This window comes from Galeopterus variegatus, unplaced genomic scaffold (assembly GCF_000696425.1).
Source record: "Galeopterus variegatus unplaced genomic scaffold, G_variegatus-3.0.2 Scaffold18, whole genome shotgun sequence".
Lineage (NCBI taxonomy): Eukaryota > Metazoa > Chordata > Mammalia > Dermoptera > Cynocephalidae > Galeopterus > Galeopterus variegatus.
The window spans coordinates 709372-734594 of record NW_007726129.1 but is presented as its reverse complement, the minus strand read 5'-3'; the positions used below and the strand labels follow the sequence as shown (position 1 = coordinate 734594).

At 50.9% G+C, this 25223-nt stretch overlaps 1 protein-coding gene across 1 annotated transcript in view; it reads right to left on the bottom strand.

Moving 5' to 3' along the window:
- SMPD3 (sphingomyelin phosphodiesterase 3, neutral membrane (neutral sphingomyelinase II)) overlaps positions 1-25223 on the bottom strand; it is an 87582-nt gene that overhangs the window by 17671 nt on the left and 44688 nt on the right. Inside the window, exon 2 of the mRNA XM_008567099.1 lies at positions 7084-7147. The gene's annotated coding sequence lies outside the window, so the exon portion shown is untranslated. The remainder of the gene's footprint in view (positions 1-7083; positions 7148-25223) is intronic.

Sequence of the window (25223 nt, the reverse complement as noted above, 5' to 3'; positions counted from 1 at the left end):
TTTTGGGACCAAGATGAGGCCTGACCTTCCTTCACCACGCTTTCCTTTGACCCTTGTGCCTGCTGAGCCCTCTCTTCCCAGCAGGAAGGCTGGGAGTCCTGAAGCAGAGGGACTTTGCCTGAGTCTTCCTTGCATCCACAGACTCATGTCTAAGTAGGAGCTGGGCCAAGCTCCAGGTTTCCACAGTAGAGGGGCCATGGATTGCTCCAATCCAATTGCCCAAATGTGTCTGTGTTCACCAGCAGCACTGAGATCTGGCCAGCCCATTTCTGCCTGGTTGTCTGCTGTGGAGTAGTTGGCACAGCAACGTGAGCTCGGAGCTGCTGAAACTTGGAGTCAACTCATTGCTGGGAGGACAGAAAGAAAGACTGAAGAGAATGTCTTTCTGAGTGATGCAGGTCAGACAAATCCAGGCTAATTCCCAAGAGCCACATCTCCGACTGAATTAGGGTCTGGGGTCTGGCATGAGCATGTGTGCTGTAGCAGTGACTCCCATGAACATAGATGTGCCAGGTAAATGCCTACTCATCCTTTTAGATCCAAAGTACCTGCCTCCTTCTTCTGGAAGCTCTCGCCAGCCTCCCCTCTCTGCCCTGTACGACCCTGACCATCATTTTAATCAAGTACGAGTCTGTCTGCATGCACACCCTGGATGGAGCTCTGAGTGTCGGGCACCACCACTGGACTGGGTCCAACCTGCTCCACTTCTCTGGCTGTGGCAAACACACTTCAGCCTGCCCTGCTCCACCCCAGGAGGGCAGTGAGCCAGTCCAGGCCACCCAGCCCTTGGACCCCATACAACCAAGTGGGACTCATCTAAGCTCTGCCTGCAACTCTTCCTAGACCCCTCAGGAAAGAAGCCTGCATTTTCTGTGACCTAGAAGCACTAAGAGCCTGAAGCTTCTGGAGCCTTCCTTGAGAGTGAATCCAATTCAGAGGAAAACAGACCTGAGGGCTGGAAGGAGAGAAGCCAAGTCCCAACATCTTTGAGCTCTGATCTGCCTGTGCCTAAAGCCAACATAACCCGCAGACTTTCTAATTAATGAGTAAGCAAATTCCCCTTTTCTTTGCTCTAGTTGCTTTGAGTTGGGTTTCTTTACTTGCCACCAAAGGGATCCTGTCTCATATACACCAGGTATGTGGTCTTTCTAAAACTTGATTCTTATCAGCTCCTCTCCTGCACTAACCTCCTGTGGCTCCCCCTTGGCTGTCCACTGGGCAAAGTGGAGCCTCCCTTCCGAGTCCTGTGAGGCCCTGCAGGACCTGGTGCCTATAACAGGCACCTCATGAGCATCCCTTGGGAGACAGCAGTGCGAGCTGGCAGACATTAGGAGCAAAAACTCTGGTGTCAGATATGTGAGCTTGGGTGACCCTGCTGGATATTGACAAGTTGCTCAACTGACTCTCCAAACCCTAGTTTCCTCATGTGTTAAGCATGGATAAGATCTCAGGATAGCTGGAGATGGTGCATGTGTAGGACGCAGTGCAGTGCCTGCCTCATTTCTACTATTACGTTCTCATTATTATGACTCCTGTTAATTCCCTTTCTGCCAAGGCCCTAAAGATACAGCCAGAGCCTTCGAAGTTTCCTCCTTGTGTGGCTGGTTTGCCTTACAGTGTGGGCGATGTCAGGGACCCCGTCTCCTGGCAGGACTTGATCAGAGCTGTCTGTTGTGGACTGCTTGTGCAAGCCCAAGTCATGGGTCTCTGCAGAAGCCAAGTGCAGGCAAAGGGGCCATAAAATTTTCAAAAGGAAGCTTTCCACAGGAGCTATTAATGCCTCATGTGGTTTCTGAGAATAGGAACAGGCTTCAAGCAGCTCTGGGGCCCTCCTTCAGCCAGCCAGCCAGCCTCGGCATTCCCATGTCAGAACATAGCCCTATGAAGCTGATTTGTATGTGAATGGAAAGCAAATCTCAAGCAAGTTTGGTGCACGCACCGGGAGTGCACAAGAGTAGCAGGATTCTGGGTCCAGGCCCTTGTGCTGCAGTGACACAGGCAGGTGTCCAGATAGCATGGGCCCCATCATGGAGGGGGAGGGGGAGATGAATTTGAAAATCTGGCCACCCTGCCCTCTACTGCCTGCCACTGCAGATTCATCTACTGGTGACTGCAAAGGGCACCATTAGGGAGAAGGCTGGATAGTGGCTGGCACCTGAATCCACGCCTGAGCCATCCTGAGTGGCACCTTCCCTCATTTTCCCATGGACCCTGTCTTACACTCAAGAACCTGCCTGCAAGGGCTAGCCCGTGGCTCACTGGGGAGAGCGTGGTGCTGACCACACCAAGCCAAGGGTTAAGATTCCCTTACTGGTCATCTTTAAAAAAACCCAAAAAACAAAAAACCTGCCTGCAACCAGATCTGTGTGCTTGGAGTCTGCTGGAGCAGAAGCCCACTTGACACCAGCACACCCTGTGCCCTCATGGAGGATGAGCCTGCAACAGGAGAGGCCAGAGGGTGAGGGCTTCCTCCATGATGAAGATAGGGCCTGAGATCTCCACCCTGTTCATAGGGCTTCTTCCAGTGAGGCACTGCCAGGGCAGCTCCAGGGCAGAACTGGAGGCTACAGCCAAGAGCTGAGCATCTAGTTGCATAAGGGCCAGCAGCCTCAAGCAGTCTGAATCTGCCTGGGTGCTGAGGTCTGTGCCTGATCTGCGTCTTGCAAACAGCCACAAGCAGGGGGTCCTGGAACTCCCCAGAAGGTCATGTCACCTGCCTCAGGTGAATTCTGGGGTGTCCGCTGTGTGATGGGGCTGTCCAGCTAGCTGAGGGCCAAGGACATGCCACTGGCCCCCGGTATGCTCCCAGCTGGCAGTGCCACCTCCACCGTCAGGAGACCCTCCTGAGGGATGGAGACCAGAGCAGTCTCGCTTCTCTCAGGCTCTGCTGTTGAGGCTTCTGTTCCAGCAAAGCCCCTGCTTCCTTGACATCAAGGCTGATGTTAATGGTTCATCAGCTGAACAGGGCTTGGAACACACTTTACTAGAGAAGGAATGACAGCTGCTTTCTGTGGGAGTGGGACTCTAACCATGAGTCCACACAAATGCTGGGATCTATGCAGACCCCGTGCCGGCTGCGTTTTGAGTACAGCGCTTCCTCTTGGAATGGATGGGCTGGCTGAGTGGTGTGTAGGCATTTCAAGGCACCAGAGAACACAGATTAAGATGACAAACCTTCCTAAAACAGAACAGACTTGCTAAAATTTTTCTGAAGGGAATCATTTCACATTCAGCCTAAAGTTTTCTACACAGAGAACATTTAACAAAATGAGCTCTAGAGGGGAATTTATGCAGAGATTAAAAAGCAAATGAGTGAATTGAGAAGTGACCCCCCGCAGCCCCGGGCAGGTGTGCCTGAGATCGGAGCTCACTATGTCCCGGGCCCTTTCAGAGACTTCCCTGGGCCCTTTCAGAGACTTCCGACCCCAGGCCACTGCTATACTCAGTTCCTCCCTCTGCACATGGCACCATGAGAGTCCTTGTCTCTGAAAGAACCAACCAGAATCTTCCACCCCCTGAGAGGGGGTGCTCAGCTCGGGCAGAACCAAGAGCTGCTTGTTAGAGAGGCCCCTGACCCGCCTGTGAGGCTGTCCACTGCCTCCTGAATATCTCCTCAGAGCAGGGTGGAAGGGTGGGCAGGGAAGGAAGGGACACCAAAGGGCTCTGAAAAGGGGCAGTCCCAAGAGCAGGGGGGGAGCAAGAAGGACAGTGACCCAGGACCCAGGAGCAGAGACCAGAGAGCAGATGAGGAATGAGCTGCTCAAGCCTCCTGTTAGGCCTATTTCTTAAAGCAAATCTGGCTGAAACCGCATGGACTGTTTTCTCATTGGTGCTGACTTCTGTTCTGGATGTTTTCTCTCCAAAACTTTACCAGAAAACCTGGTGAGACACCCTGACCAACCTTACTTCTGGTTGAGGGCCACCACCCAGACCCCTGGCCAGCCAGCCAGAGGCTCACTCAGCCCCCCAGACTGCAGGACACAGACACAGCCAGCACACTCTGAGCAGGAGGGATTGCTGAGGCTAGCCTGGTTGGCATGGTGTGGGTGGCGTGCTAACCAGACGGTCCATGCACTGAAGGGGAAGAACCCAACCAGGGCAAACTGTAAGTGAGTGCACGGGCCCTCTTCTCAGGCCCAAATCGGGATCTGGCAGTTGTCATGGTCACGGAGGGCATGGCCCTGGCAGGCAGGACTTCCCGAGTGGCTCCACCTCCCTTGTGCCTACTCTCAGCTCTCGCTCTTACCCTCCACCTCACCTGCCTCTCTTCTGTTCACGGCTTGCTCTACTCCTTACCCCCCACCTTCCTATGTCCCGCCCTCTCTAGAGGACACCCCCAGCTGACAGCTCCATGTCTTCCCCTAGAAGTTCAGCATTCCTCCTCCTTCACTGTCCCAACGCCAACTTTGTCCCCCGGGTTGTCCCGGGGCCCTGGACCTCCTCCACTCCCTGTCTCCTCTCACTGCCCACAGTTCTGCCTCCCTAATCCCAGAGGCCATTCCCACAGCCATGCCCCACTTTAGGCCTTGTCCTCTGCCACCTAGATTCTGCACAGCCTCTGCCTGGTCTCCCCGCACTGGCCTCCCTCCTTTGGCCCACCTGGCAGCTGGTAGGATCTTTCTAAACTACACATGAGACCACACTGCTCCCCTGTTAAATCCTTCAGTGGCTCTCACTGACTCCAGGAGGGTGCCCAACCACCTGGTCAGGAAGGGCAGGCTCTGCCCAGGGGCCTGAATGCTCTGTGTCTCCTGCTCCTGGAGCCCAGGGCCCTGATGCAAGCAGTTCCATGCCCTTCTAGGCCTCCACATCTCTGCTCGGGCTGTTCCTTTGTAGCCCTCATGTGTGCGAAGGGATGTGGCCTCAGGAGAGGAGCTCTCGGTGCAGAGTCACAATGGTGGTCTCTTCATCACACCCCAGCCAGCACCCTCCATGGCCTCTGAGATAACTAGAAGAACTCAGGCCTTGCTTCAACAGACCATTTCTCTCTTGCCAGTTAGTTGTTTCTGTGCATGTACTGGCATGAGTTTGTCATCTGCACACTTAGAAAGGTGACCAGCCCATGTTGGGTGACCACATCTATCAAGCTGGAAACAGAACTGAGAAATAGGAGGCTCGAGCTATGTAGGCAAATTTCATCCCTCAAGGAAAAAGAAGGGAGCGCCCTTTGAGCTGTCTCTGCAGGTCCAGGGACCCTGCCCACGTGGAGCTCTGGGGGCGGGGGTGCTCACCCACCCACGCCAACCTCCAGTCCCAGGATATGAGAGTTCTCCAAATGAGAATGAGGCCTGTGCCCTGCTGCCCATAGGCACTCAGTATTTTATTGCAAGCCTGATGCTAGCTGTGTGTCAGGTAGGTAGACAATAAGAATCCCTGCTATCTAAAGGACAAGTGGCCACCCCGGCCCCCTGCTGACCCAGAGCCACAGCCAGAATGGCTTCAGCAATGCCATTCATCTGAGGCCACCTGCGGCCTGCTCAGGACCTTGAACTCATTCCCTCCTCCCTTTCCCTGCTGAGGTGGGAGCACAGCCACCAGCCAGTACACAGTAAAGACATGAGGGAGACTAGAAATGACCATCAGAAAGGCAGGAATAACAGATCCACCTCTCAGAGACATCTGAGCAGATGTCCCACAGCATGCACCTCACAGAATGTGCTCTTCACACTATGGGTGCATCTACACAGTACAACCAGCCCAAATGGGTATGGTTACAGATGAGGAAACTGAGATTTGGGCACATGATGGTCCCTGAGAGGTGCAGCCAGGTCACCTGACTCTAATTTCCCTTTTCTCTCTACTTTTCTGACCAAGGGTGAATAGAAATGATATGCAAACATATTCAAAATATGCCAATGATGCCATCCTGCACCAGCCCCCCCTTACTTCCAGGGTACATTCCTGGGGAAGGGTAATACAGTCCCACATGTCCCCCCTCCTCAATTCCCACGAAACAAGATTCTTGCCCTTTTCTGTCCCCTGAAGGTTACATTCCACCTACTTCCCACTGAGACTGGCAGACCCCAAAGATCTTCCTCCCTCCTTTCGAGCTGCAGACCTTATCCACCTCCCATCCAGTCACCACTTTGCACCCCAAATTTCCCTGCCCACAGCCTAGTGACCTTCTAGCAACCATGAAAACATTTAATTTGCCAATATTTAGGAAGTGTTGGGTTCTTATAATGGTCTTGCTGTCTGGCTCCTGGTCCGAGGTTCCTGACTGTCGGGGTCACTGTGTTCCTGGTTTCTGCTTTTATTTCTAAGAATGGCCCAGTAGTTTGACTTATTTTTCTGGGATGGATTCAAGAATAGAATTACTCGGTAAACTGTAAAGCTTCTGTTACATATTGCCAAACTACTTTCTACCAATTTACAGATTGTTTGAGAATGCCTGTTTCACAGCGTCCTTACCAGCTCTGGGTTTTAGCATTTAAAAAAAATTATTTTGGGGGGCCGGCCCGGTGGCGCACTGGATAGTGCGCCGCTTGGGAAGCGTGGCGGCGCTCCCGCCCGAGGGTTCGGATCCCACATACAGACCGGTTCCCGCTCACTGGCTGAGCGAGGCGCGGGAGCAACACCGAGGGTTGTGATCCCATTGCCGGTCCCCGGTCCGGTACGGGGGCAACACTGAGGGTTGTGATCTGTTGCCGGACACGGAAAAAGACAAAAAAAAAAAAAATTATTTTTGATAGTGTAGTGGGCAATGATATCTGGTTACATTTTCCAGAAAACTTGTGTCCCTTCACTTTTGTGAAATGCTGCTTCAATCCTTTTCCTACGCATTGAAGGAGTTTATTTTCTCCATAGATTCGGATGTGCAGACGCACCCTCTTTGTGTTGTATTGTACATGAGGGCAGGTTAGGATGGGATGCACACGCATGCCCCAGATTACTTACCACAGAGCTGTGGTTTTCAAACTTTTTAATCAGGCCACAGAAGCTTTTCTTAAACAATCTCACACAGCACCTCTTCATATAAAAACATTAACAAGTAGCCCACAAGTGGAGGTCTGGAGCGGCACCCCTCCCTTTCCCTCCCTGCCCCACCCCCCCACCTCCGTGGTTCCAGAAGCCTCCTCTTACCTGAGGAGGGGCCACGTGGACCTTGTTGTCCTTTCTGAAAAGGGCAAGTCACTGCAGCTAAGACCTAAAAGGAGATGAACAGTTCACAGAGGTCCAGAACAATCTCCGGAACTCAACCGACAGCCACCCAAGCAGTTGAGCCAGGTACAAAGACCGAGGGGCCCCACCTGTGCCCGGAGGCACTGCCACACCCTCCGTGTCGCCAGGGCGAGGGTGTGGGCCGGGCTGTCCAAGTGCAGCCGGAGGGGGTGGGGGCAGGGATTTTTGTGACAGATCTGGACAGACCCGGGTGGACGAGGGTTGGCAGGCTGGTAGGACTCCGAGGGTGGGATGAACGAGCCCTCCACGTGGACAGCCTGATCCGGGCGGTGTGCGGGGGTGGGGGCGGGGAGGAAGAGGCGAATTCAGAGCTCCAGCCACCTGGCTTGGGTTTGATCTGATAGGAGAACCGGAGCAATCAGAGATCTCCCCAGGAGCTTTGCGTATTCTGATTCGCATAGATACCTGGGGGTCGGGGAGAGCTGAACCCAGGCCCGGGAAGAGGCACAGTGGCCACCGGGATGGGGGTGGTTTGGGGAGGAAGCAGCGTTGAGAGGAAGAACCAGAGGGATTTGGCAGCAGGTAAGGGAGCGGGTAAACAGGCAGGCGGAGGGGAGGCTCAACGGGGACACTTGGTGAACCCAACTGTGTCTTCGGAGGGGACGGTTGGGAGGGCACTCGTGTGAGCGGAGGCCTTTGGACACGATGCTACCGGCTCCCCGCACCCCTTGCAGACCCAGCCGAGGGACGCTGCCCTCCACACTTGGGCCCTAGTCCCCGTTCGTAGGCTCCGCCCCCACCCTGTAGCCCCGCCCCTGGCCTTAGGCGCAGTCCCGCTCTTTAGTCCGGCTTCCGAGTCCCAGGCCCCGCCCCCAACTCTCTGGCCGAATCCTTGGTTCCGGGCTCCGCCCCCTGGTCTCAGGCCCAGTCTCGGCGTCCAAGTTCAGCCCAGCCCAGCGTGGCCTCGTGCTCTCTGCACCTTCTCAAGCCAGTTCTGCTGCTGCCCAAAGCCCTCCTACCACCGCCGCATCACGAGTATGGCCACCGTCACTCCTCAGGGCCCCTCCGGACCATACCCCGTCCTTCATATACATTTTGCAGATTACCCAAACTAAGAAGAATCTGAAATCTGAACCCCAATCCATTCTCTGTCCCCTAGCCAAAGATGTTGCGGCAGCGCCGGCAGGAGTGACTCCTCCATAGCAAACAATTGGCTCCCTTCAGATTAGGAATCCACATAGAAAGGTGTGGGCTCCAGGGAGACTTGGTTCTTGTCCCTGTCAGCCGTCCTGCCGCTGAATGGTCTTGGGCAAGTCACTTAATTTCTGAGCCTCAGATGCCCCCTCCCCTGTAACAATGGGGGCCACTACAGGATCTTGACTGGCCGTGGCCAGGACCAAATGAGCATTGGTACTTGATGTTGCCAGATCAGGGTGGGAAGAAGAAAGCGAGAGCTCCCAGGCCCACGCTCTACATGTGGTGACCTGGGTTCCCCTAGGACACTCTGGCTTGTTCCCTGTGGCTAAGTACCTGTTCCCTATCCCCGGGATGCCTCCTCACCTGGTCGGCTGACCACCTGCATGTGCTTCTGTTCCTCACCTTCTCTCTGGACTAGCCTGAGCCTAGACTACAAGCTAGGAAGCATCTGGAGGGGGGCATAAGGCGGCAGGCTCTCCTGAGCCACCCGGACCTGTGCGAATCCCAGTCCCACTGCCCTCTCTTCGGTGGGGAGGAGCTCACTCCTCATCTCTCACTGAGAAGGGTGTTGAACAGGACCTTTGGCCTCTGACATTCCCCAAACTGCCCCCCACCCTCAGCTACTTAGCACCCCTTCCCAACTGTTCTGAAAAATCTCCTGCACAACTTCTCGAAATAGAATTAAATGACAGGAACTGCCTATTTAGGGAGGGGTTCCTGAGAGGAAATGGAATCTCTAAAACCTTGAAATTACAGGCCCTTTTCTCAGAAGGAAGGAAAAACATGTCAGATCATTGATATTCTGAGCCAGACCTTGTTTTGAAATACACTCTCCCCTGTCCTTTCACAAACTACAGGCTTTCTCCTTCTTTGAAAATAGGATCACATGAAGTCAGGGATTAGAAATGGGAAAAATTCAATCAGAGTCTCCCTCTGCCATCTATACATCTCAGTGTGCTCCCAGGCGACTAGAATCAGCTCCTGCTACAACCCAATTCAGCATCATCATTCAAAACGCACCGGTAGGAAACGGTGAAACAGAAGGACCCTTCATCCACTGGTGAGCAGGGCCTGCAGTGCTGCTCTCCTGGCTCTGGAAGCTGGCTGTGCCTGGGCTGAGTCGGGCCTCTGGCTTAAATAGGCAGTGGGAGTGGGGAAAGGCGGGCCTGGGGGGAGGGCATGGAAAGTGGACTGTTTACCCAGCACAGCAAGGCGGTGTCTGTGGAGCCAGCAGTGGTCCCAAGCACGCGCCTGCCTGTTCACCAGGAGGCCTCCAGCCCACAGCCCCTGAGACCACAGACCAGCACCTGGGGTGACCCCCGGTGGACGTGCAGCTCCAAGTGAGACCACATCCCTGGATGCAACAAACTTGTTCATGTTCCTGGATGCCTCTACCTCTCGTGGGTAGCAGAACCAGCTATGGAATTGGATGAACCTACTCACCTCTCCAAGCCTCAGTTTCTACTTTCTTGAAATGATGATAACACTGACTTTACAGGTCCAGAAATAATATTTGCAAAGGGCCTAGAAGGTTGATTTATTTATCCACATGGTGATATTAGGGCCAGGTACCTTTTTTTTTGTCCTTTTTGAGATCGGCTGCACCGCGCTCATCCAGTGAGCGCTGTGTGCGCACCAGCCATCCCTATATAGGATCCGAACCCGTGGCGGGAGCGCTGCTGCGCTCCCAGTGCCGCACTCTCCAGAGTGCGCCACGGGCTCGGCCCAGGGCCAGGTACCTTTAATGAGGCCCAAACCCAGAGAGGTTTGGTAACTTATCCAGAGGCACACAGCCCTCCATCTGAGTGTCAGGGCCAGACTTTATCCAGGCTTGAGATCACCCAGTCTCATTCTACATTTGAAGTTTGGGGTGAGGATGGGGAACAGCTACTGGCCTTGGGGAAAAGTCTTGACTGAACCCTGGTGAAGGCATCACCCCAAGGCCCCCAACACCAAGGCATGACTGGACAGGCCTGTTCAGGCAGCTGTTTGTGCATTTGGTTGAGACCTTCAGGTATGCATGTGCAGAAGTAGCCCAGAGTAACTGCCAGGGATAGCTGGTGAGAGGAGCCACCCCCTCAAACCTCAAAGGTCTCCAAGGAACACTGTGGGGAGGTGAGTGTCTCACCTGGTTTGTTCAACTTGATCTTCCAGTGAGTGGGGCAGTGCCCTCTACCTCAGTGAACAAAGGTTAGGACGTCACGTAATGGGGAATTAAGACAAAGCAGTAGTTCGTTTGTCATTTCATTCTTGTAAAATTTCTACCCCTAAAAGTGCAAATAAATCTGCCAATAAATTATTGAAGTCACATGTGAGAACCTGTCCTTAACAGGAACGGTATGCACTTTTTGTTTGATTTACAAAATGTTAACTCTTCATTTCTCCCAATGAGGCAGCAAAACAGAGAGCCTGATCTCTGTAGTTGGAGTCAGAAGGGAAATCACCTTTGCCATAAGTACTATTGAAGGAGAAGCTGAAGTTATGATTACATGTAAACCCCATTCATCTGCCAATCATTAATTGTGTGTATTATGGGCCTGACACCCTTTCTGGTGTTTTCATGCACTTTAGAGTCTATGGATTCAAATCTGGCTCTGGGCAACACTGAGCCTTCACTTTGCCTTGGGTTTCTACCACTTTGCAGGGTTGTTGGGAAAATTAGATTAGACGATATTGGTGAAAAACCTTACTGGATGTTCAGTGATCAATTGTCCATTTGGAAAGGGTTCTACAGGGAGCATGTGGCAGGCAGGAGAGGAGATGAGCGGGAAAGCCAGTGCAGTAGCTGAAGCAGGGAGACAGCAGGGCCAAGGTGGTGGAAAGAGAGGGGTCACGTAGCTGGGGGATATCTATGAGGGTAAAATGGTGTTATGGACTGAATATTTGTGTCCCCCCCAAATTTATATGTTGAAGCCCTAACCCCCAGCATGGCTATATTTGGAGATGGGGCCTAGAAGGAGGTGATTAAGGTTAAATGAGGTCATAAGTGTGAGACCCTGATCTGATGTGATTAGTGTCTTTATAAGAAGAGACACCAGAGAGTGCTCACATGCACTAAGAAAAGGCCATGTGAGGACTTAGTGAGAAGGCAGCCATCTACAAGCAAGGAAGAGAGCCCTCACCAGAAATGGAATCAGCCAGAACATTGATCTCAGACTTCTAGCTTCCAGAACTGTGAGAAAATAAATTTCTGTTGTTTAAGCCACTCAGTCTGTGGTATTCTGTTATGGCAGCCCAAGCACACTACTACAAATGAATGGGACCAACGGCTAGTTCGGTGGCATAACGATGGACCAGGAGTGAATTTAAAGGTTTCCCAGATCCGACAACTATTGATGGTGGGGTTGCTCACTGGCCAGGGTTGGGGAGGGTGAAGGCAGGGTTTGTGGTGGTGTGTGACACTTGCATGGATGTGTTCAGGTGGCAGTGGGATAGTCAGATCCAGAATTCAGAGTTGAGGTCTAAGCTGGAGCAGGATTTGGGAATTATTAGATTGTGGGTGAGGGCTTGAGAATGACTGCATTTTGTCAGATCACTTATTCTTTTTTTCTTCTTTAATTGGTCCATTCTAATTCTAATGTCTTGTTATATAAGACAGCTTTTGTCTTATATTTTGTAAAGAGTCACACAGTCTCCTTTGCTTTTAAAAAGTATAATTGTGCACACATTCTCCCCAATTTTTATGTAACTTTGTTTTCTCCTACTTGTAGAGCAAGTCTTATTTAGGAGCATGACTGATATGTGGTTAGAATCCATATGTGTGATTAGAATTGCACATTTTTTTAGGCTCATTTTGTCTTTAATATTTGTGGTGTTCTGTTGTCATCTCATCCAGTTTCAGAAGAACATGTCTCCCTTCACTTCAGCTTGTTGGACAATTTATAATTTAAAATTTTAGCTAGCAAATGTTTATTTCTTTTCCTCAGAGTTAAACTTGAAAGGCACAGCATGTGTTCTTTAGTTCTAGGCTGAGCTGTTTATTCATCTTTGGACACTTTTCTTGTATTATTTCTTTCCTGATGCCTCCCTCATGTGTACCTCATCCCATTCATCCTTCTCCTGGGCCTATTTTAGGGTTGTGACAACACTTCCCATTTTCCAAATCAGTTATTTGTTCCTCTGTTTTCTTCATCTACATTTTTGGTTAGATGTCTTACTTTATCTTCAACATCATTGATTTCTTTGTTCTATTGTTTGTGATATGCCAAGTGTTTCTCAATTCTTTTATAGTTTTCACCATGGAATTACAGCCATTTTTTTGTTGTAATCTGTTCCTGTTAGTAATTTTTTAAAATCACTTGTTTCTTTCAAAGTAGTTACTATCCAGTTCATCTTATTTGTTCCTGAGGCCTTTCAGATTCCATCATTTAAAAAACAACTTAATTGACGTTTATCGAGTGCCTACTGTGTGCAGACACTGCTACTTATTAGTTAGCCCCTGTAGCCATCTGTTCCCTTTCTACGTTTACTGCAGCAGAATTCAGAATTCTTCAGTTAGAGCTGTTTTGGGGCAGGTTATGATAAACTAACTCATTTAACTCAATTCGTTTTATTCTATCTTGTTCCAAAAATGGTTTAAGATGACTTAAACTGTATTCTATGAGCAATATGAAACTTCCCCCCGCAAGCAGTGAAGGAATTAGAGCTAAGGGAAAATAAAGGTAGAAAGAAACAAGCAGCCAGGCGGAGCAAGAGTTACAAAGAGAGTGAGTGAGGTGAGGGCATCTTTACTCTGATGGTGGCCTCACGTAGGCACAGAGGGGATGTGTCTTATGACTAAGGCTTGTCCTACTGATTTTTGTTGGTGGTGTTGAAATGACCCTTTGTTTTAAGTTCTTGCTTGAATGGCTGCAGCACAGAAGAGGCTCCCACAGCATGACTCACTCACCAGCCTTCTGGGTGGGAAACACTTATTTTTTTTCCCCTAATGGGGATAGAATTGAAAAGAAATAGAGGCAAGATATACAGGTGATGATGTGGGCTGATTGCACATAAACAGTGTAACAGTCACCCCCTGCTTGTCTTCCAAAAGTCAGTATTGATTGAGCAACTAATTAGCTGTGGATTTCCTGTGCTCTCAATCAGAGATTCTCCCTGTTGCTGGTGGCAAGTGTAATCTGTTGAGAGGAAGCCTTCTTGGGGGCTCTCTGTTCCCACAGAACTCCGGAGTGGCCTCATTTCACACTTCTTAGGAACCAGTTATTTGAGTGACAGATTGATTGGTGTATGGGTGGTTACCAAAAAATGTCTATTTCATTAGCTGTTTGTCTTGCAAAGTGAAATCGTTTTTTAAAACTTTATCAAAATGTCATCATCCCAGGGTTTAGAATGTGCCCTCTGGCTTTGAGGGAAGATCTCAGTCCTACAGGTAAAGAGCTGTCATGTCACAGTTTAAGAGGAGCCCTTGAGGGATGAGCCTGGGACAGGTGAGCTCAGGCTCTCTCAGGGTGATTGGGGGCCGTGAGGGGCAGCTGGGCACCGATGGGACACCTACAGACCTCATCCTGGTGTGTAAACAGTCTCTTTTTTTTTTCCTTTAAAATCAGAAAAACAAAAAAAATCAATGGAAAATAAAAATCCAGAGATTCATATACATGAGGTACCATGTATAGGTAATTTTGCTTTTCTATTTGAGGAGGAAATAGAAAGCATTCCACTTACTCATTTTTTTAGGTTAAGAACAGGGAAATATATTAAACAATTACAGAGTAGTTGGTTTCTTATAGTGGCAGTTAAAGAAGAGAGAAAAACAGAGACTGAGTTGGTGTGGGAAGGCAGGGAGCCTAGTCCTGTTTCTAGGCCTCATTGGTGCAGCCCCCAGCAGTCCACTCTATTCTTGGCCTTTTCAAGCATTCCACTTACTCATTTTTTTAGGTTAAGAACAGGGAAATATATTAAACAATTACAGAGTAGTTGGTTTCTTATAGTGGCAGTTAAAGAAGAGAGAAAAACAGAGACTGAGTTGGTGTGGGAAGGCAGGGAGCCTAGTCCTGTTTCTAGGCCTCATTGGTGCAGCCCCCAGCAGTCCACTCTATTCTTGGCCTTTTCCCCCCCCTCAACCAGTCCTGTTCAAAGTCCAGGCCAGGAAAAAAAAAAAAAAAAAAAACAAAGTCCAGGCCAATCAGTCCCAGGTCCTGAGTCCACTTCCAGTCCCTGCTTCCCACTTCCCCCAGCTGCCACTTCCCCCAGGCCTCCTCCTTTTTTGCCTGCATGGTTGTGTGGCCACCAATGCTGTACTTGGCCCTTTCTTTCATGCTCAATGTCCAAGCCCGCGGTCCCCACCATGAGCCACTCAGTTCATTCTACCCTTGTCCAGCAGCTCCAGATCTCCCTCTACCTGAAGGACAAACCCCTCACCTGGCCTGGCTTGGGGGTCCTTGGTGACCAGGCCTGCCCTCCCCTGCCTTGCTGCTGCCCCTCCTTGCCTCCCGCTGATCTGTTGTGAGTGCCCCAGCCTCTAGCTTTCATTCTTCCTGGAACATGCCATGCTCTTTCACACCTCTGTACCTTTGCACATGCTATCCACTGTGTCTGGAACACCCTCCTCTGTCGGTCTACTTGGCATCCATCCTCTAAGACTCAGCTCTAAAGCTGTCACCCCTGCCCCTTGATCACACACCCCGGGCTTTGTGCTGGCAACCAAGAGCCCCCTGAGCACAAAACCCAGGGCCTAGTCCCTGGGAGCCACTCTGGGAACCTTGGTTGAATTAATAAAATGGTTTCCAGCCAGGCTGTCATGTCAATCACCAAAAGGTTCAATTCCCTCTGTACACACCAGGGGGCACCACAGGAGCTGGGAGAGACTGCTCCCAACTGTGTGAAGTAGCGCATCAATTAGGCAACCTTGTCACAAAGAAAGACACCCCAAAATGGTTAAAAGACTTGTGAGAACTCACACGTGTGTGGTGTTAGCACCTATGGTTTCCTGAGATCATCATCATCATCACCATCATAATCATCATCATCAACAACGTTTTGGGGCACCCAATGTGTGCCAGGCACTGTGCTAGGAGCATTGTGCAACCCCTTGTTTAGTCCTCTAAACAAACTGCGAAGTTTAGGCATTATTGTCCCCATACTCAGAGAGGGAAACTGAGGCTGAGGGGAGGGGTCAGTTAAGTGACTTGTCCAGAGTCAATAACAAGAGAGCGGCACAGCCCAGACTTTTATGTTTGGTGCCATCCTGGTTAGGATTTCCACCCTATGGGGCTCCCTATGCATAGAAGGCACCCACAGGCAAGGGGGAACACCCCAGGGGTGGGAAGCCTTGCTAGCTTCCATCCTCCGCTCTTTCCTGCCACCCTCATCTGTCCCAGAGGGATTTGAGGCGGATGCTGCCATTGTTTGTCCTTAACAGCTGAGTGTGAATTGGCCCACCAGCTGTTGTCCCGCACATCCATCTGGTCAGAGAGCTGGTAGGGCTTGGAAAGTATAAACCCAGCAAGACCAGGGAGACTTCTGCCATGGGACTGGGGATGGTGGGGGCCACCCTGGTCAAGCCCACTGTCTCTCACCAGGGTCCTTCAGTTTTGCCCCCTCCATTGTTCTCCATACAGAAGCCAGTGATCTTTCTACATACAAACCTGAGCACCCTCCCAGTTTAGCACACTTTCATTGACCGCAGGATAAAATCCATGCCCTCTGTCTCATTCTTTACCAATCCCATCCTCACCTGCTGTGCCCTGGAGCCTTGTTTCCTCCCATGAGCCCTAGTCTCTCCCCTCGTGGGCCTTTCTTCAGCCTGGAACTCCCTGCTTTGCTCGGCTAGCTCCTTCTCACTTCAGGTCTCAGCCGAAAAGTCTCTCCTCAAGGAAGCCTTCCTGATCTCCCCTCTCATTTAGTATTAGGGCCTCTTGTAATGGGGAAGACTCCTTGCTCCAAGCACCACTCAGAGGTGGGCTCTGGAAGGGCTGGGACCTCGGTCACATGTCAAACAGTTCTGGCCACCTGCATACAGACGAGGCTATGGGGGAGACAAGCATGGGAAGGAATGTGTCCCCAGTGCAACCCTCCAAAGGGAGACGCAGAATCTGGTTCTGGGATGTTGGAGCCTTGTGGGGGCAGGGGAACTGTCCAAGAGGTGTCTGGGTACCTGGGACATGCCAGGGTTGTGGCCTCGTGGACCCCTGCTGAAGCCACAATTGTGAATGCCTGTTCGCAGGGAGGGCAGGTGGAGGAAAAAAAGGGGTCAAGGACAGAACCTCAGGACTCATCCAATTTTTGGTTCAGTGAGGAAAGAAGAGCCAAAAAGAACATTTGGGAAAGGAGAAAGATTGAAGAAAAGGTGGCTAAAATTTAGCACCGTTTTTATTTAGTTCTCAGATTATCTTACTTTTTTTCTTTGTCACTTAGAATAGCTGAAAAAGAGGGCCCTGCGTGGCAGTCCCTGGGATGAGAAAACCATGTGTCAAAGCTGTTGCTGAGTCCCTTGCTCTATTTTTACCTTCCTGACACTACCTCTTTGAGCCCTGAGGAGGGATCCTGGCTGGCCCAGGGTGGCCTGAGGTGGCCTGAGCCGGCGTCTTCCAGGCAGATGTGGCCGGCCCTCGCCTCATTCTCCAGAAACCACCAAAAAGCTGGCTATTCACTTGTCTTGACCAGAAATAAATGCATCAGACAAATGTTCTCAGGCAATCTTGAGGGATGTGAACACAAAATCACCCCATAAATTGCTTTTGTTTCCTTCTTCCGTTCAAAGTTATTTTTTTGTTCGCATTAGTTACATTCAAATCGGGCAGTAATTAACGTTCTTAAAATAGAATCTCCATATTCCCAAGTTTAGAAAGAAAACCACCTAGGAATGAAAAACTGTGGACATATGTGAAATGCCATTCCGTTAGGCACAGAACCGTTTATGAGCCCCAGTGGGGCACGCCTGTCAAGTGGGATCAGTGGCAGAACACACCATGGCGGATTGCGTCTGTGGTTGCTTTTTATGCTGTGTCCTGCTCCAGGTCTAGAAAGCCTTTGACATCCGTGGCCAGGAGCTCTGGAGGTTCGTAAACTTCTAATTACTTTCTTTTTTTAAATATCGGTAAACAGTCCCTCTGTTCATTCAAATGTTTTGAACACTGAGCCTGTAGTTGTTGGCTCTGAACAAAGAGAGCAAATCCTCCAGCCCTCCTTGGGCCACAGAGCCTCTCCCTGCCCTTCTGGGTTCTCAGACTTTCATTCCATTGCTAGAGCCAGAAAACTGTCACTCTGGTTGGGGTGGGGTGAGGTCACTTCAGGAAAAATCAGGCCTTGCTAGTGGTGTGAGGCCTTGCTTTCCCCAGATGGGGCTTTCTGGCCTCTCCTACTACCCAGCTGCAGCTCTGGGTTCAAGGTGGAGGTCAGAGGGTGAGGCAGGAGGAGCCACCATCCACTCCTGCTGCCCCATGGCCTGACCTCCCCACAGCACATCTGGTCACCACTTTGCTTCATTTATGAACATCAGTCTCTGGTCCTGTAGACCTTGGATATAAACAGAACAACGTTGCCACCCCCCTCTAGCATGTCTGTTGCCTGGCATGGAGGGGATGGCTGGAGGGGACCCCTTCTAGGCCCATGGGGTCCAGAAGAGTTGAGTGGCATCCATCCCATCTTGTGGACAACTGTACAGAAGGTCCCCCCTAGGCCCAGGCTCCCCCAGAGGCAGCTGACACAATGCGGGGGGTGGTCAGATCCTCCACTGGCTATTCTTCCTGTATGACTCAGGGTCCCGTCAACTATTTCTTGCCTGGACTGCCAGTTTCCTTGTCCTAGCTGATTGGAAGACTTGGCCAGTGGGCAGGTATTGAGGTCCCTTCTGTAGTGACCATGTCTGAAGAGGAGCCCCTTGTGACAAGTGCAGCATGTCAGTGACGTCCATGACAAACCCAAAGCCCTGTGTCATCTCAGTCTCGTGCCTGTCTCCTCCCCCCCTTAGCCTCATGCCTCCTTAGGTATGAGTGTGGACATCACCACACCTACCTATGCTACACACCAGCAGGGCAGCTACTGTTGTGTCACCACTTCACAGATGAAGAAATGGAGGGCTAGAGGGGTAAAGTGTGCTGCCCAAGATCACAGGAGAGGAGCTGGGATTTGAACCCGGGTCTGCCTGACTCTTAAACCCAGTGCTCTTCTTAATCCATTCTGCCACCGAGCCTCCTGCTTCCACCTCCTGCCTTTGGCAAGCGGCCTTTAAAAGGAGCCATCCCAAATACATGCATCAGGTTCCAAGTGAGGGTCAGGGCTCTTCGGAGGTGCCAGCAGCCATGGTCCTTCTTGTCAAGTCCTGCCATCTCTGCCAGGGTGTCCCCCTTAGTTGGGGGACCTTGTCAATGTGACCCCTTTGGGCTGTAATTATAAACAGTAACAATAAATTAACTTGGTGACCAGCAGGCACTTCTGCTACATCCTAGGAAATGGAACTAACCCTGTTACAGAGTACATCACATATAATTAGCTCCTAATTCAATATGGTGGCTCTAAGTACCATTTATCAAGGTACGCAAGCTGGTCCATGGCTTAGATGGCAGTAGTGGTCAGATTAGACTCAGATAAGAAGACTCAACTTGCACTTTCTGACAGTTTTCTAAAAATTAAGTGGGATAGATGAACTTTTTCAGTATTATAAGCTACAGGTTCACAAACTCACATGTCCTAGACATAGATGGGGGCATCTTTCAGAATGACATGGGCACACCTGCAGCCTTGTCCTTCCATAGCCATTTCCTCCAAGCCCTGACAAAGGTGTCTAGACACCCAGAACACTGTGCTGTCAAAATCAAACTGAGGGGGGCCGGCCCAGTGGCGCACTGCTACAGTGCGCCGCTTGGGAGTGTGGCGGCGCTCCCGCCGAGGGTTCGGATCCCACATACAGACCGGTTCCCGCTCACTGGCTGAGCGAGGCGCGGGACCAACACCGAGGGTTGCGATCCCGTTGCCGGTCCCGGTCCAGTACGGGCGTGACACTGAGGGTTGCGATCCGTTGCCGGTCACGAAAAAAGACAAAAAGGAAAAAAAAAAAAAAAAAAAACCAAACTGAGGGGCTGGCCCGGTGGCGCACTGGAGAGTGCGCCACTTGGGAGTGCGGTGGCGCTCCCGCCGAGGGTTCGGATCCCATGTGGCAACTGGTTCCCGCTCACTGGCTGAGCGCAGTGCGGACGCAACACCGAGGGTTGCGATCCCGTTACCGGTCAGTAAAAAAGACAAAAAAAGGAAAAAAAAAAAAAATACCAAACTGAGGCAGTGGGCAGGCCCGGCCCCTTCTGCGCCTGAGGACTGTAATTGGGCGCATGTACTTGGTAACCTTCTGGCCAGTTCTGAGTGGGAGAAAATTTATCTTATAACTGGTGGTTTGGGTGTCACAGAGGCCAAATAATAATCTGACTATTGAATGGTTGTAATCAGGTCTGTTACTTTTGCATTGGGTTGAACTTTTCGCCCTCCACTTGCCTTCAGAGCACAGCCAAGCACCACCCTCCAAGAGGTGCTGGGATCCAGAACTGAGATCACAGATGCTCAGTTCATCCCCGGGCTGCTGTCACCTGGTGGCTGCTGTACCAGGGTGAAAGTTCAGAGAAGGAAGAGAAGGGCCTTTGGGTCTAGAGAAGCTACTGGGAAGTGGTGCTGAGGGTAGAAGGGGCAGGGGGCTCTGGAAGAGGCATGGTGGGCAGGGCAGAGAGGTGGGGTTGGAGAGGCCTGGCCCTGGGCCTCTGTCTGATGCCCCTGCCTCTTCTCTGTCCCCGACTGCTACATTTGCTGAGCCCTGCTCTGTGTCACCAACAGTGCTGAGCACTGGACAGGCATAAGTTGTAATCCTTGCAACCCTCTGCATCACACAGCCGGTGAAACACAAGTGCAGAGTCTTGAGGGGACCACCCAGGCCAGCGTCAGTGTCAGGACTGGGACTAGAACTCCTATTTGTCGTGCTCCAAAGCCTGGGTACTTCCCACAGCATCCTTGGGTCTCACCCTTTTTCTGCCCCAGCCCACCTGAGGGTGACACAGTAGCTGGGGGAAGGGGTGTCTCCTATTCAGGGGGTGGGAGCACTTCAGCATGCAGCAGACACATTTGCTTGAGCAGCATTTGGACTGGAAGTGACTGGCAGCCAGTAACCAGTGAAGGTTTCCTGAGGTTTTTGCTACACCCCCAATAGAATTGTCCAGCAGGGAGAGGAAATGCAGTTGAGGCTGGAACTGGAGTTGAAGGTAATCAGGGCAAAGAAGGCAGCAAAGGCCATGCGGTAAATGAGATGTTACAGGGGGTGCATTTGGTGGAGACAGGGCCCTGAGGACAGGGGTGCTCAAGGGGTTGGGGTGAGGTGGGGCAGGGGTGGGGTGAGAGAAAACGTGCAGAGCAGGCCAAGCAGCTCCAGGACCCCCAGTTTCAAACCTTCCCTTCCAGGGCCGGCCTATGGCTCACTTGGGAGAGTGCGATGCTGATAACACCAAGGCTGTGGGTTCGGATCCCCATATAGGGATGGCCGGTTCGCTCACTTGGGAGAGGTGGTGCTGACAACACCAATTCAAGGGTTAAGATTCCCTTACTGGTCATCTTTATAAGAAAAACAAAACAAAACAAAAAACCTTCCCTTCTCACTTTGTCTGTTCATCCTCCTGAATGTAGGCCTCACCTAAAAGGTCATTATCTGGGATCCCCACACCCGTAGCCTGGTGCCAGGAGATGAAGTCCTCTTAATGCAAGAGGATGTTTCAGGGCAGTGTGCTGGCCATGACGGTAATTTCACAAGGCAGGTTTTCTGGGAGCCTTCTTTACAGTATGCGGGATGATATAAATGGTTTCCCCAAAGACCTTTAGAAACCCAGCAAGGCAAACAGGCCAAATGGTTAAGAGGCTGGCAGCTTCCAGTTTGTCCTCACTGGCAATGGCTTTGTGTCCAGCTCTCCTTCCTGACTGCCAGTCCAGTTGACCAACAGCAACCCCAGGACCTCACAGACACTTCTCTGCAAACTCATGTAGACAGGAGCCACAAAGAGGTGGCAAGGTTCCACAGGCTCCTACCCCAGCCTCCCAGACCCCCTGCAAGATCTGACTCTCCTTCCCCTTCACCAGGGCTAGCAGTGACCTTCCTCTGATTCTCCAAGTTCCCCTTTTGGACCCTAGTTTCCCCAGCTCCCTCCACAATCGATAAGGTCTAATCCCTAGAATAAATTCCTCATTCTACTGTGCCGGTACTGGTTCTACCTCCCTGATTGAACCCTGAGTGATACAGTACTTCCCCCACTGCCCTTAGGCCTCAGCTCTCTCCCCTATAAAGTGGGGATGGGGAGAGACACACAGCCCCAGGAAGGGGGCTGCATCCAGGTGCTGAGGGCCATGAGTCTGGGGTTGGTTCTGCGGCATGTATATTTGTCATAATCTGAGGACAAGCTGTAGGCCAGAGTCATGACTCTGTGGGGCATCTCATTTTGGCACCAGCTGTAGGAATCCCACCGAGCAGGGCCCACATGAGGTCAATGCTCACATTTGTGCTGGGGGTCTAAGGAGGGGTGTCCTCCTGGTCTGACTGGCAGTGATCAGTTATACAGTACGGTGGGTGCTGTGACTGAGTGTTTAAGGCAATGGCTGGTCAGAGGCTTTCCTAACTGGATGCTGGTCTGTCAGCCAGGAATGCAACCCCCAGCTGGAATGTCACTCCCCTGGGAAGCCAGCATATGCTGAGTGAGGAGGCTTCTGGGAAGATGCTGAGAGGGGCAATAATGGCTTGGTGGGACCGAGACGGGCTCTGCTGACTTGCTGGAGAGGAGGCTTTGTTCCTGTAATGGGAATGAGCTAGTTTTGCCTCCTGGGTCTGTACAGTGGATTTGCAAACACTGTGTCAGAGTGCAGCACACTGCGCCATGCCCCCTCTGGCCCCAAGGCCTTTGCTCCTACTGTAATGCTCTGCCCTCAAATGTCCACGTGGCTCATTCTTTCACTTAACTCAGGTCCCTGATCAATGTCACCACTTTGGAATAACCCTCCCTGACTACCCTGTACTACACAAACTAACACCCTCTTCCATCACCCTCTATCCCCTTTCCCTGCTTCATTTTTCTTTCTAAAACATCACTGCTTAACTCATTATGAACCTCGGTATTCTCTTTTCTTCCAGCAGAATGTAAAGCTTCATGAGGGCAGGGATTCTGTCTGCTTTGCTCACTGTTGAATCTGTGACATTGGAACAGTGTCTGGCTCAGAGCAGATGCCAATGCAAATTTGTTGCAGGTTAGAACTGACCTCTGTGTAAAAAGAAGTGGCCTGTCCTGGCCTCATGTCTACCTCTGTTCTCATTAATGCCTAAAAATGCCAAAGACATGCCCCTAGCCGAGGAATATGGCTGCCTCTTGGGGTCAGGAAGGCTGGTTTGATCAATTAAGTACCAAACATGGGTTTCAACATCCAGGGGTTTTTCAGTCTTTCTTTTTAATTATTACTCTTGATCATGGGATCTGTAACCATTTAAGAAGTGGATTTGGTGTGATTAAATTCTTTCCTAGCCTAATCCTTTATAGTAAAACAGTTTTAAATGAAGTGAGTTAGAATGGATTTGCTAAGGTTTGACTGCACAGTAATTTTACCCCAGCTTGTTTCAAAACCAGGGCTGGACATCCCACCCTGAAGAATACTCCATTGAATCTTCATGTAATGGGAGTAGAACAGATCCCCACTCTCACGTGATTGTGCTTGCTAAGTCCTTTGACTAGAGGGGCGACCACACGGAGTTGCCAAGGCCCTTGAGGAGAGCTGTTGGAAAGCCCATGCACTTTATTTTGCTGGGATGCTGAGTCCTGGTGAGGTTGCAGTGTGCTGGCATGGTGGGAGAATTACAGCCCCTGGCCTTGTTTTTCTGTCTTCTTCTGGAATCCCCATGGGCCATAGCTTAGCAATGGCAAGGGTGGGGGTAGAGGGGGTGGTGCACAATGAGGGTCTGGCAAGCCACCTTTAGAAGCAGGACTGATGGGACATGTCAGAGGGTCCCTTAGGGAGGAGATGAAGAGTCACCTGTGCCCCTGGCCCATCTGCCATTGAGGCACTAGCCCCCAGAGGCTGTCGCGTTTGCAGCCCAGCCTGGTATAGAATCTGGGGACAGCCTGAAACATTGTTTCCAAAAGTACAATGTAGAAAAGAAGGCTTTCCATTCAAATTGGAAATGAAAAGGCACTAGTACTTGACAGATCTGCCCTAGTGACTTGGAACATTGCGTGGGAGACTTCGTTCTTGGCAACACCAGAGGCAGGGCAGCCTGAGTTTCCTGTCTGTAACTTGGTCACACGTGTCCAGACTTGCCAGGCTCTGTGGGCTAAGCTGGGGTAGAACCTGGGTCTTACCCAGACATTTGGTAATTGTCAAAAAATGGGATTTTCCTCTTCTACTGATTTGATGTTTAACTTTGGGGATTTATCATTTGTGAAATGTGCCCTCCAGGACCTACAGCTTTGGGGACTGCTAGTGGAGACATATTCCTGAGTGGGGACAGAGTATTTTGGTGAGCATTTGGGGTCTCATCCTCAGGACTCATGGCTGTCTTGCATCTCCTGTCCTGCTGGCCTGGACCACACCATTCACGTGACCCTGCTGCCTCCTTGCCAGGTTTCATGAAGAGAGACACACAATCATTTTGGCTGGGTGGCCTTATGTTCCTCTCCCATCATGAACCTAGCTACACTCAGATGAAAATGGTGACTTCATGGGGTAAAACTTGTAGCTTGCAAGCCCTTTTCCTCTTTCAGAAATATAAGTTAGCATGGCTTGGGCCCTGGAGAAATGCCATCCCAGCCACAGGATGGCAAGCCACAGGCACTGTCCTGTCACAGTAAAACCCTCGGTTCACTCCCCCTTCTTGTTGGGTACAATTTGGACACTGATGTGGATACAGACCCCTCACTCAGCTGGGCCTTAACTGTGGAGTGGAAATCCAGAGCCATCTTCTGCCCTCAACCAAGACTGAGTAGCAACTAGCACAGGTTCTTTATGCCAGACATGAGGCCAAGAGGTTTATCTCACTTAATCCTCAACCCCATCCCTGGCTGAGAAGCTCTTAGCATTCTCCACTCTTGCTCTTGGTCAGCAGCAGGCTGGGATCTGAACCCCCATGGGTCTGAGGCTGGAGCCTATGCCCTTAACCAGCTGGTCTTCCCAGGGGGGCTGTTTGATGATTCATTCCTTATTCTATATCCAGGGACAATGAGACGTAAACCGAAACAAAAGGAAGATGTTATGATATCCCTATTTGCCATTTATTTCAATTAGATAATAAATCATGGAGCTACTTGAAACAATATACATGTTAACCTCCTGAACATTTAGTTATCACTTAGTGATGTCTGTGGTATAATTAATACTTTCTTGTAGAAAATACGATATTTCTGTGAAATGGACAAGTGAATGAGAAAAAAAATTTAACATGCTCTCTTCCTCCTTGGGGACGGGGCAGCAGACCTTGATGGCTGGGGCTGGTGGTGGCTGAGTACTCATTCCCAGCCCTCTCCAGGCCAGGACTGTGCCCTGGGAGGGGGAAAGACTATACCCGCAGTAGCAGCAGGCCCAGCTGAGCAATGCCGCTGAGCCCCAAATAACTCTGTGCCCACTCACCAGGCTCAGCATAATTGGGCATCTGCCACTGGCATCTCCAGATGTTTGCCTTTATCAGACATCGATGTAGTTCAGGGTTTTCATTGAACGCCTTGTAAAAAGCTCCAACTGGTTGGGGATGCTTATTGTTCATTTTATTTGAGTTCCTTATCATGTGCAAAATGTTCCAGGCACCATTAGGAGACACAAAAGACTCAGAAAACACAGTTTCAGGGGGCGGAAGCTCACCGTAGCGTGGAGGAAACACAGCCACCGACATTTACAAACATTTGCTGAACACAATCAGCTGGTAGGAATGAAAAATCGCTCTCCACAGCACATCAGGGCATGGGGGGGGGGGG